Here is a 13331-nt window from a genome sequence, read left to right as displayed (position 1 = left end):
ATGAAAAATCATAAGCAACGCGGTGGTATATAAAGTAATTCGCACCACCTTTACCAGCTTCATCATTAAGGTGATGTTTGTTAATGCAACAGTATCATATGTTATTCTGAAATGAGCTGTTGTGATGGGTGTAATGAGTACTTTTACTTTATTTCCTTTACTTTATGTATAACTTTATACTAATACTTTGTACTTTTATGTAAGATTTTGAATGCAGTATATTTATCTATCTTTAAGTAACAGAGTATTTCTATCCTGTGGTATTGCCACTTTTACCTCCAAACCAACAGTAAGTGTTAACATTTGTCTTTATTTGCAATGTGTGACCGCAAAGTCACACACTCACTTTAAGGCATTTTTCGAACAAAATAAAGCTCAATTTAGGTACTTTGCAAAGGACAGAAGGTAAATGAAGGTTAGTCATCAGACAACATGAACAGAATCCTCTCTTTTCTCTATTATATGAAGGTTTTCTCTAACATGAGTAAGAGATGAGTTTTGTTACTGTTATTTAGGCTTAATGATCCTGGAGGTCAGAAATCTGACAGCTGAGTCAGTCGAGTTAAGAGAGCCGGCTGTTTTCTGACTGGTGGGCTTCCTGAAAGACAAAGAAGTAAATTAGGTCAGTTTAAGGTGAAAGTATGTATTCAACAACCTACAACACTTTGAATCTGCTACAATTAAAGTGAGGTCTAGTCTTGCAGATTACTTTTTTTTTAAACTGATGTTCTTTCCACTGGAATATCAAGAGTGCAAGAAACAACAGTTATCATGTTCTGCTTCTTCTTATTATTATTCCTTCTCTGTCAGTGGTTTTAAGCATGAAAACTGAAACAAGACTTCAACACACAACAGTGCCACCTGCAGACCCAATGGATGCATTTCAAGGTCTGAAACAAACCTGTGCAGAGGAACCGAGTGACACTGGAGACAGCTCCCGTCCCGGAGTGTATGTGTTTGTGTTTCATTGTGGAACGCGTTACAAGGCTCAGATTGCCTGGCCTGTAGCTGGCCAAGTCCAACTGGAAACTCACAGCTGGATTTAGGATTCCTGCTCTGTAAAGACACAAAAAACAGGATGATGGTGACAAAGCAGCACCACTCAGTGATTCTGACAGCAAAAACTTTTCTTTCAACATCAGTCAAGAGCAGAAATGTGATAATTAGCCTTATTGGTAAGATCTGAGACTTGGGTGATTTCCCCCAAAGGACTACACTTATACATGCTATTAACATATTAGTTACATTTAGTACTCAGTAATAAGTCAGAGATTATTTCTGCAATATAACATATATAGTTGTTGCCTACTATAGTCTCACAATGTGGTGTACAAAGCAAATCAAAGAGCCACTCACAGAACTTCTAAATGGCGAGAAAACTGTGTGTTGTATGTATAACAAACTTGTGTCACCTGGCTGCTTCAGGGCCAGATGTCTGCAGCTCTTTCAGTTTTTTGTTTTCAGCGGTGAGGCTGGTGAGTGTGAGCTGGTTCAAGACCACCAGCAGCTTCCACTAGAGGACAGAGTCCACCTCTGAGAATTGCTCGGTAGGTGTCTCCTTCATGGAACAGAACCAACATCAGGCTTTGTACAGGGAAACATTTCCAAGAGACTGAAGCGATCTATCAGTAATTGCGTAAACATGCAATATATTTCATGCACTTTGTTTGATGACATGGTGTGTATGTTGGATCAACCACATCGTACAGTTTAGAAAGGCTGTTGTTGTACAGAAGTTAATGTCACCACAGTTAATTCACAGTGGTGAATTTGTCAAAAGTCAAAGTCAAAGTGTACTTTATTGTCAAAAATCTAGGGGTTAGCACAGAAAATTTAAATTTCGTTTGACCAGTCTCCAATGTGCAGTTAAAAACTAAACATGTAGGTAATTTGGGGAGTCATTTTAATTCAAGGCGGAAGGTCAGCTACTTTTTAATTTTGCTTACTTAAAGGGTTAGCTAGGCTTATTAGCTAACCTTGATAACTGTTTAATTCACTATTTTTCTGAACTGAGTCAACTAACAATGTCCAAAAAAACAGCTCAAGTGCTCACTTCTGATTTTGCTGAAACACAAAGCTCCTTTATGTTAAGTTATGTGTTGGGTTAATTTGTCCTAAAACTGGATACTTGAACATGTTTGTGTGTCCTGATGTTCCTAATGTAGGGTGTTCAGGAGCAGGAGGACTTTGTTTACCATCAGGGCTTCTCTGAGAGTGATGGCTGCTTCCTGCATAATGCTCTTCATCCTGCTCCTCCTCCTCCTCCTCTCTTCCTGCAGCTCTGCCTCTAGCCGACTCACCTCGGCTATGTGTTCACTGCACTGCTCAGACAGTAAGACCTGGCCCTGTCTGAAAACACAATACTGTCAGTGACGCTGTATTTGCTGTGTATTTTTTCACTGCACATTTTATGTCCTTCGAGACATTACTAAAATTTTTTCTCATAAGATTTTCATTACCAGCATGGCTTAGACTATGTGTTTACTCCCAGTGCCATGAGGCAAAGCGACATTCATACCTGTATAACTCACTGTTTTCATGATGTCCGTTGTACTATTCACTCTGCAGTAGCCCGGATACAGACTCAGCACCCGAGTGCATTCATTGCAATCTCGGGTGATTTCAACCATACTAACCTGGACAAAACACTCCCCACTTTCACTCAGTTTGTGAACTGTCCTACCAGAGAGGGAAGAACAATAGATCTGCTGTATGCTAATGCAAAGGACTGTTACAGCTCTTCCCCCCCCCCACTAGGCAGGTCAGATCACAACCTGATCCATCTCTCCCCCTGCTATGTGCCTCTCGTAAAGCGTCTGCCCACAACTTCAAGGATTGTGAGGAGATGGACAGACAAGGCCAATGAGACACTCCTGGGCTGTTTTGAGATGACAGACGGGCAGGCACTCTGTGAGCCCCACGGCCAGGACATTGATGGGCTCACTGAGTGCATCACTGCCTACATATACTTCTGTGTGGACACCATTGTCCCAACCACAACTGTAAAGTGTTACCCCAACAACAAGCCGTGGGTAACCAAGGACATCAAAGCCATCCTCAACGACAAGAAGAGGGCTTTCAGAGCAGGCAATAGGGAGGAGGTGAGAGCTATTCAGCGCACCCTGAGAGTAAAGATCAGGGAGGCAAAGGAGAGGTACCGGAGGAAGTTGGAGTGGAAACTCCAGCAGAACAACACGAGAGAGGTGTGGAGTGGCATGAGGACAATCATAGGTTACGGACCAAAGAGTGGAGGAGTTGATGGTGGTGTGGAACGGGCGAATGAGCTGAATCAGTTTTTTAACAGATTCGACACAGGGACCCCAATTCACGCTTCAAACTACTTCTCAGCAGTACGGTTGCAGCAACCAGCCACTCCAGCCTCTCTCCCTCCCCCCACATTCCATCTGGATGGCCTCGCTCACACCTCGTCCCCAGAAGCCTGGGTGGACCAGTCTCACCTGGGTACCACATGCACTCCTCCCCCACCCATCACCCCAACGATGACCTTCACAGCTGATCAAGTGAGAAGACAGCTGCTGAGACTTCGTGCAGGCAAAGCTGCAGGCCCAGATGGTGTGAGCCCCAGGGTCCTGAAAGCCTGTGCCCCCCAGCTAAGCGGAGTACTCAATCATGTCTTCAACCTGAGTCTGAGTCTTCAGAGGGTCCCCGTGGTGTGGAAGACGTCATGCCTCGTTCCTGTCCCGAAGACGCCGCGTCCCAGCGCCCCCAAGGACTACAGGCCTGTGGCCCTGACGTCACACATCATGAAGACCCTGGAAAAACTCATCCTGGAACAGCTCCGGCCCATGAACCAACCACTTCAGGATCCCCTTCAGTTCGCCTACCAGCCCCGCCTTGGAGTGGACGATGCCATCATCTACCTGCTGAACAGAGTCTACACCCACCTGGACAAGCCGGCAAGCACTATGAGAATCACGTTCTTCGATTTCTCGAGTGCGTTTGGCACCATCAGGCCGGCTCTGCCAGATGAGAAGCTGACAGCGATGCAGGTGGATGCCCCACTGGTGTCCTGGATCACAGACTATCTGACAGGCAGACCGCAGTATGTACGCCTGAAGTGCTGCCTGTCAGATGAAGTGATCAGCAACACCGGGGCTCCACAGGGGACTGTCCTCTCTCCCTTGATTACTGTAGGAAATGTGCACACAGGGACACCACTTTTATTAGTTTTGTTTTTTGCTTTTTGCTCTTTTTTGACCTTTTTGGCACTTCACTGGGGAACCCTGTCAGCTTCAGCCATGGCTCTATTGTTTACACCAGGGATCAGCTGTTAGCTCTGTGCGGCCCTGCTCTTCTCTACGTGGAGAAACCAGAGATTCCAGCAGAAATACGGAGGAGAAGGAGAGGCTGCAGAGCGGGACGAAAGATCCAGGAGAGGAAACGGAGGTACAGACCATATATACCCTCCGTTATTATGGGAAATGTCCGTTCCCTCTCCAATAAGACCGACGAGCTTACAGCACTGATCCGGCTGCAGAAGGAGTACAGGGAGTGCAGCCTTATGTGTTTTACTGAGACCTGGCTGAATGGACTGATACCGGACTCTGTGGTTTCCCTGGATGGTTTCAAACTTGTGCGTGCTGACCGGAGAGTGGAGGACTGTGGTAAGCGGAAAGGCGGGGGGCTGGCGGTGTTTATTAATGAGAGATGGTGCAACCCGGGGCACATCTCTGTTAAGGAACAAGTCTGCACTAAAGACATCGAGTTACTTGCTGTTGGCATTCGGCCTTATTACATCCCAAGGGAGTTTTCGCACATTATTGTGTTTAATGTGTACATCCCTCCCTCAGCCGATGCAGCAGCCGTCTGTGAGTTGCTCCACAGTGTAGTGACCAGGATGCAGACACAGCACCCACAGTCCCTCCTGCTTATCAGTGGAGACTTCAATAGAGCCTCTCTGTCTTCCACTCTCCCCACATTCACACAGTATGTGAAGTGCCACACCAGGGGCAACAAGACGCTGGACCTTTTGTATGCTAATGTAAAAGACGCATACACCTCCGCCCCCCTCCCCCCGCTCGGGCGCTCTGATCACTGTCTCGTTCATCTGCTCCCTGAATACACACCCAGGGTGAGAAGAGAGCCTGCACAGAAGAAGTCTGTGAAAGTGTGGACTGATGAGGCCAGTGAGAGACTGAGGGACTGTTTCCAAACTACAGACTGGGAGACACTTTACAGCTCTCATGGTGACGACATCAATGGCCTGACCGACTGCATCACAGACTACATCAACTTCTGTGTGGAGAACACCTTGCCAACCCGGAGAGTACGGTGTTTCTCCAACAACAAGCCCTGGGTGACCCCTGAGCTGAAAGCCCTACTGAACTGAACTTTTCTGGGGACAGAGTGGAGCAGAAAAGAGTTCAGTGTGTGAACTCAAGTACGCAATCAGGCGGGCAAAGAACAGCTACAAGAAGAAGCTGGAAGAGCGGCTGGAGCATAACAACACACGAGATGTGTGGAGGGGCCTGAAGACCATCTCAGGACATGGACAGAGTGGAGCCAGAGGGACAGCTGAAGGCAACCAGCGCTGGGCAAGTGAATTAAACCTATTTTTCAACAGGTTTAATTACAACCCCTCCCCCTCTGCCACCCATCCTCTACCCTCTTCACACATCTCCAGGCCAGCAGACACTACCACCATCACCACACCATCACTGTCCTCTACTTCACCTCCCATCACCCCCCTGTCTTCACACCACTCCTTCCTGATGAAGACCATGGAGAGGCTCATCCTCAGTCACCTTCGCTCTGTGGCGAGTACAGCGATGGACACGCTGCAGTTTGCCTACAGGCCAAACATTGGGGTGGATGATGCTGTCATCTACCTGCTGCACCGGGCGCTGACTCACCTGGAGAGTGCTGGGAGCGCTGTGAGAATCATGTTTTTTGATTTCTCTAGCGCATTCAACACAATTCAGCCGGTGCTGCTGAGAGAGAAGCTGGAGAGAGCAGGTGTGGACGGACATTTGGCTGCTTGGATCATCGACTACCTCACCAACAGGCCACAGTATGTGAGACTGCGTAACTGTGTGTCTGAGGTGGTGGTCTGCAGCACGGGGGGCCCCCCAGGGAACAGTACTCTCACCTTTCCTCTTCACCCTCTACACCTCGGACTTCACCTACAACACCAGCAGATGTCACCTCCAGAAGTTCTCTGACGACTCAGCCATTGTTGGCTGTGTGTCTGAGGGGAATGAGACGGAGTACAGGTCAGTCATCGTGGACTTTGTGGACTGGTGTGAGCGCAACCACCTGTGCTTAAACACCAGTAAAACAAAGGAGATGGTGATTGACTTTCGGAGAAGGTCATTACCACATACACCAGTGAACATCCAGGGCTTGGACATTGAGATTGTGGACAGTTTCAAGTACCTGGGTGTCCACCTCAACCATAAACTGGACTGGTCACATAACACCGATGCCCTGTACAAGAAGGGCCAAAGTCGCCTCCACCTTCTGAGGCGACTGAGGTCCTTTGGAGTGTGCAGGCCCCTCCTAAGGACTTTTTATGACTCTGTGGTAGCCTCTGCCATTCAGTATGCTGTGGTCTGTTGGGGACCGGGCAGCACGGACCGGGACAGGAAGAGACTAAATAAGCTGGTCAGGAGGGCTAGCTCTGTCCTGGGCTGCCCACTGGACTCCGTGGAGCAGGTGGGTGAGAGGATTATGTTAGCCAAGCTGACATCCATCATGGACAACACCTCTCACCCTCTGCATCAGACAGTGGAGGCTCTGAGCAGCTCCTTCAGCGGCAGACTGCTACACCCTCAGTGTAGGAAGGAGCGCTACCGCAGGTCTTTCATTCCCGCTGCTGTTAGACTGTATAATTCTATGGTCTAGTCCTCTTTCTTCCCCTACGAGGACTTGTATATAGCTTTATAGTGTACTGTTTTTACTTGCCGTGTAAATTGTTAATTTATTTTACCTCTTCATTTTTTTGTAACTGTTTTTGCACACTCTTTGCTTTTTGCACTCCTCTTCTGTCCTTGTGAGCTGCCACAACAGGTGAATTTCCCCACTGCGGGATCAATAAAGTTCATCTTATCTTATCTTCCTCTTCACGATCTACACCACAGACTTTACGCACTGCACAGAGTCCTGCCATCTTCAGAAATTTTCTGATGACTCTGCAGTGGTTGGGTGTATTACTGGGGGGGATGAGAGAGAGTACAGGATGGTAGTGGACAACTTTGTCACATGGAGTGGGAAAAACCACCTACAGCTCAATGTGACAAAGACCAAGGAACTGGTGGTGGACCTGAGGAGGACTAAGGCTCCAGTGACCCCTATCAACATCAAAGGGGACACTGTGGAGGTGGTGGAGGAATACAAATACCTGGGGGTGTACTTAGACCACAAACTGGACTGGTGCAAGAACGTGGATATGGTCTACAGAAAGGGCCAGAGCCGGGTCCACTTTCTGAGGCGACTGAGGTCCTTCAACATCTGCAGGACGATGCTGAGGATGTTCTATGAGTCGGTAGTGTCCAGTGCCATCACATATGCTGTTGCCTGCTGGGGCAGCTGCCTGAGGGTGAGGGACACTAACAGACTCAATAGAATCATCAAGAAGGCCAGTCATGTTGTGGGAGAGAAACTGGACTCTCTGACAGTGTTGTCTGAGAGGAGGATGTTGTCCAAAATAAGAACTATACTGGACTTTCCCTCTCACCCTCTCCACACTGATCGGCTACAGGAGCTCGTTCAGCAACAGACTCATACTGCCACGATGCACCACAGAGCGACACAGGAAATCATTCCTGCCTGTCGCCATCAAACTGTTAAACTCAGCACTGTGACGGAGACACTCACTTTATATATACAATGTATATATTGGTTTTCTACACATGTACATACCTGCATTTTAAATTTTTCTTAAAAAATTTGAATACAGTTTTTGTAAATACCTGTACTTTTTGAGATTTTAGTTTTTGTTTATAAAAACCTATCTTTATTGTTTATCCTATTTTTTATACTTCGCACTTTTCTCCTTTCTTGGTCAGGAATACTGCATGTGCAATTTCTGTAAGAACAAGAATTTCCCTCCAGGGATAAATAAAGGAATTCTGATTCTGATGATTTCTTGTATGAAGGAATGTATGTTGTATGTGTATTTAATTGGTATTTTGTATCATACTTACTAGACTTGTTATTTTAGTTGAAATGCACTTCATTAATTTTGTATGACAACCATCAAAAGACAGCTAATGTATAAAAACATCAGATTTTTTGTTGTTTTTTTTCCCAGTAACTTTGCATAAGCACATATTCAGTAATAGTAAAGATACAGAATCTTTAAAGCTCTGTCTGCAAGTATTAAAAACCCATAATGCTGACTGGGTTCAAGTAATGCATAAATAGATCTATTTGTCCAGAAAGTCTTTCTCCTACCCTCGTGCGGATGCAGCTTTGGCAGGACACCTCACTGAGCATTTGGTCCAGGATGTCCACATCCACGCTGAGCTGACTTTTGCAGTCCCGTAGAGAAGAATTTTCCTCCATCAAGACCTGTGTCTGCTTTGACAGCAGGCTGACATGAGCCTTAACCTCTGTGTTCTCCTGAAGGGCCAACCTGGTTGTCTCTGGGACCTTCTGGTCCACCATATGCTGCACCTCTGCTGCCATTTTCGCCATATAACTCTCCATGTCCTTCTCCAACCTTGTGACAAAATAGGAGAGAGAGCACAGAGTGGAGAAGTAAATAATTCAGGCATAGAATATTTAATGATACTGAAGGCTTGTAAAGACTTTTGATATTTTTTTCTTGTTTAATTTGCCTTGTGACTTAGCTTTTTACCTTTCAATTGAAAAAACTGCTTGGAATCATATGATATTACCACACCTTTGCCAATTTTTATTTCTTATTCAATCATCAGCTACAATTGCACATACACAGTCTGTGTGAATGCAAGGCCAATGTGCACCTTGTCTGTGATGAAGACGAAAATGTTTCAGAAGAGTCTCTTGACTTGAGCTTGTGAACTTGCAAAATCTGCATCGCATGAAATCCACCCCTGAAACACAAGAGACACATAGGACACAATCAGTTTTGCTAAAAGCACTTTTGTAACAGTCCCTGTAATTTGTAAACATAAAAAAACAATACAGCTCTATTTCCCCAATTTGTGATGTTCCATGACTGAACAGGCAATATCCAGGGTGAATTTGTCATGCAGAGAGAAGAGGATATATCAAATGGCCAATGTGATTTTCCTAACTTACCAGACTGTCCTTGATGTTCTATTATTTTCTTTTACCCATTTAGTTGTTATATCCATATTACTGATGATTACTACAATATTGTTGCAAAATTAATGAAAGTATTTGGTCAAAAACATTGTAATATATTCTGAATGTACTTATAAGAAAACCTAAACATTTAAAGAGACTTACAGAGAGTATTACATATTAGATTATTATGTTAAACTTATTATTGGGATTGAAATCTCCTGATATGACAAAAATATATATCATGATAAAAATTTTATCAACGTCGCCTGCAGGCCTACTTGCCTGAAATCTAATTGTAACAGCCATTATTATTATTATTATTATTATTATTATTATTATTATTATTATTATTATTATTAACACACATAAGGAATCCCTAGATGCAGGAGCTGAACACATCAACAAGCCAAAACCAGAGACAACACAAAACAGTATGTAGGGAATCATATTAACTTATATATGACCATTCTTCTATATCAGGCATATAATTGAGACAACTATGGAAAAATTAATACTATCTGTAATGTGACATCAACAACACACAACAATTATTCCTCAAATATTCTGTCTCCTTTCCCATTATGTAAAAAGCTCTGAACACAGAACATGAAGCACAACTTTAATTTGTATGTGACAATTAACTTAAAGTGATTAAGGACATTAGACAAAGTCACACCAGCTGTCAAACTGTCCAGTGAGCTTTATACATCATTGTAAAGTAAAAGTGCAGCACCGGATAAACAATGTCTATTGATAAAAAGAAAAACAACGTTAGCTAATGTGCAAGTTACTTACATCACTGTTATATAATTGGCGCACGTCTGCCATACACTGACCCATGAAAGCGTATGCATGACGACGCCCGCCCAGCTTACATGGGCGGCAGTTTGTTGGTCAATGCTAACATCATGTCTCCACACAAGGACAACATTAAAACCGATTACAAACCGGGTAATAAGCTAATAAGCTTTACTACAGCAGACGTTCAGTAAAAAAGCCAGTCTGACATACCGTCATTTAGTGATGAAAGTCTGTATCTGAATTTCAGACGTGATTAACATTAAACGGTATCAAACATTACTTTTTGTGGGGGTCGAACGAGCTTGGCCGATGCTCTGAAATAAAACCTTAGCATAGAAGTAGGTGAAGGACTGGAAATGTCGTTAAGTGCTTGTAGAAAACCCTAACAACACACTTAGTTAGCTTACCTGCTGGGGCAAAATGGTCCTCAACTCCCGCCTCTGTCCAGAAAATGTCCAAACACCACACTCAAACCGCAGACCAGGGGAAAATCCATAATGGTCAAAATAATTCAGTTCACTTCCAACTTCGACCACGTTTGGACAACTTTTCTTGAGGGGTTTTCAGTACAGAAAATGTCCACCCCTATGGGGTTTCCCACTGGTTCCCAACTTAACTGAAAAAATCTACTCAAAAGTTGATAATCTTTGTTGTGCTGTTTAGAAAATCTTAGTCAGCACAACAATGAGAGAACTTTTTTGGGCAGACAAGTCTTTGTAAGTTGTAAATGGAAAGCTTTATTTCTGAGTTAGTTTAATTCGAAAACTTGAATGAAATCAACAATTACTACTTTTCGTTTTTACAGTGTAGTAGTTTCGTTAGTTTAATAGTCTGACATGTAACAATTATTTGTATTTTATAAGCTGAACTTCTATATAACAATCTGAGAAGTAAGTTGTAACTATAGCTGTTAAATAAATGTAATGGAGTAAAAAGCACAACCGTTCCTTCTGAAAGATACTGGAACAGCATTGAAATATAATGCAGCACAAAAATGGAATTACTCACGTAAAGTACGAGTACCTCTAAACTCTACAGTACTTGAGTAAATACAGTTGGTTGCTTTCCACTAGTAGTTATGTTTTAGGATGTGGTGATATATATACACTTTCATATAGAATCTAATTTCAAAGCAATAAGATGTTAACAACATAGGAAAGTGTAACGGAAATGACGTACAGTTGCGCTGAAGTGATTTTGTTTTTAATCTATCGGATAATAGCTAAATTTGAAAAACAGAACTAGCAAAAATATCTAATCTACAAAGTACACATATGGCATGGTTCCCAATAGAACAGCTTAAACTCATATATTAGTCACCCTCACCTCTCCAACTGCTCGTTCAAATATCGTATCTGAATCAGGTATAAATCCTTCTCTTTGTCGTCAGAACCGGCTTTATCTGCATCAGTCGCGGAATTGTCCTTTGTCGCCGTTTTCGTCTTGTTTCTTGCCGCTTTTCTTATCCTTCTTTTTGGACATTGTGTCAGAGAAACTTAACTAAAACTTTGCTAACGCTGAGAGCAGGCGGACTTTTACTTTGAGGTGCAGCAGGAGAAAATGTTACTAATACTTTGAACTGTCTTTTATTGGCTTGCACAAATATATGTTACAGTTACACTGTTTAATCTAATGTGTGAACGGTGTTTTAGAACTAAAGAACTGTTTCAGAACTAAATATTAAAACTACATTGTGTTTAATTAATATAATAGGCCTACAAATTACTTATAAACAAACTAATGTTTTCATCTTTCATCCTATCACCATTAAAATTTTTATTATCAGTGAAAAAAGGCCTACATGTTACAGAACATGCAGAAAATGATACAAACTGTATTTTCTGTTTCCTTATTTTTGACCTCGGTGCTGTTTCACTCTACAGCCTGCTACTGGATGGCCCACAGAGCAGTTATGAAGATAGAAAGGTTACATGTGTTAAATAAGAGACTTTATCACTGCATGGTAATCTATCATTATTACCTTATGCTATAGGGATAATTAAACTCAGTGTTGCAACCCTACTTTCAGTTACTGTACAGCCCCAGTAAAGTGTAGCAGTGGTTTATCTTGAGAGGTTGATTCTGCACTGTGTAAATGCCTGATTTTTAATTGGTAACTTTTCACCCCTCCTCCATCTGGCCGCATTGGGATTTTAATAGGGTGCCTGTGTGTTTCACCTCACTTCACTCCCTGCCTATAGATCCACTTGGCTGACTGACAGTTTCAGCTCAGTTAAGCCTTGAGAATTAATAAGAGAGTAATTCACCAAGTAACACTTCCACTGTCATAAAAAAGGAACTACAAAAAATGTATTTTAATAGGATGCAACTCAGATATTACAGCATAACTACAAGCCCAGTAACACCGCTGGCTATTGTAAACAGACACTGTGGTAAGGAGGTACACTGATATTTAATTGGAAGAACTAATCATTTCAGTTCAGTCAAACAAACCAAATTATTATTATTATTATTGTTGTTGTTGTTGTTGCCAAATATTGTCAGGAATGCACCTCAGCAGCTACACACACAGGTTTTCATGTTTTCAGTTAATGAAAGGATACAGTTAAACATTTGTAAATGGGAGGTATGTAAATAGCGCTTGAGATAACCTGACCTGCTCACCATACCTGACTCAGACTCAGGTATTTCTCAAAAGTAGATACATTGCTGTGTGCAGATGCCAGGATGGATCTCAAATCTTGAGTTAAACGGGCTTTCTATTTTAACTAAATATGTCTGCAAGGTTATACAGCAGATTGAGAATTCAAATCAAGGTTATACCTTTCTTTCAGCTAGGTCACTACTCCTGAAATTGAAGCTTTTTGAAAAGATTACCAACTCTGTATGAACATAGAGAGATTGTAATAAAGTACATTTTACTCCACTTTATTTATTTGCTAACATTTGTGACTTAGCAGATTGGGATTAATAATGTAAAATCAATCAACATACAAATTATAATGTAATATTAGATTTTTCCCGGGGGGGTTAATGAGCTATGGAGCAGATAAACCATATGAAGAAGTTCAAATTACCTTCATTTTCACCAGCTGCAACGTAAAAGTGATTAATGCAGAAATAATTGTAATACAGTGATATGTATAATTATAATAATGATTAAATAATGATATATGTGAAAACTGTAGAGCTGAGCTACTTGAGTCGTAGAACTATACAAGCAGAGGTTCACATGGAACAATATGCTTTTGGTCATTCTATTATACTAAAAAAACTGTGAATCGAATTGGGTGCAGCAGACTCATGCCACTACT

The 13331-nt window shown here is 42.7% G+C and overlaps 1 pseudogene; it reads right to left on the bottom strand.

The window, feature by feature from the left end:
* LOC124057669 lies at window positions 1-11538 on the bottom strand (annotated as a pseudogene).
* Window positions 11539-13331: the final 1793 nt, after the last annotated feature.

The sequence above is a fragment of the Scatophagus argus genome, chromosome 4 (assembly GCF_020382885.2).
Source record: "Scatophagus argus isolate fScaArg1 chromosome 4, fScaArg1.pri, whole genome shotgun sequence".
Lineage (NCBI taxonomy): Eukaryota > Metazoa > Chordata > Actinopteri > Scatophagidae > Scatophagus > Scatophagus argus.
This window is presented reverse-complemented; position numbering and strand designations above follow the sequence as displayed.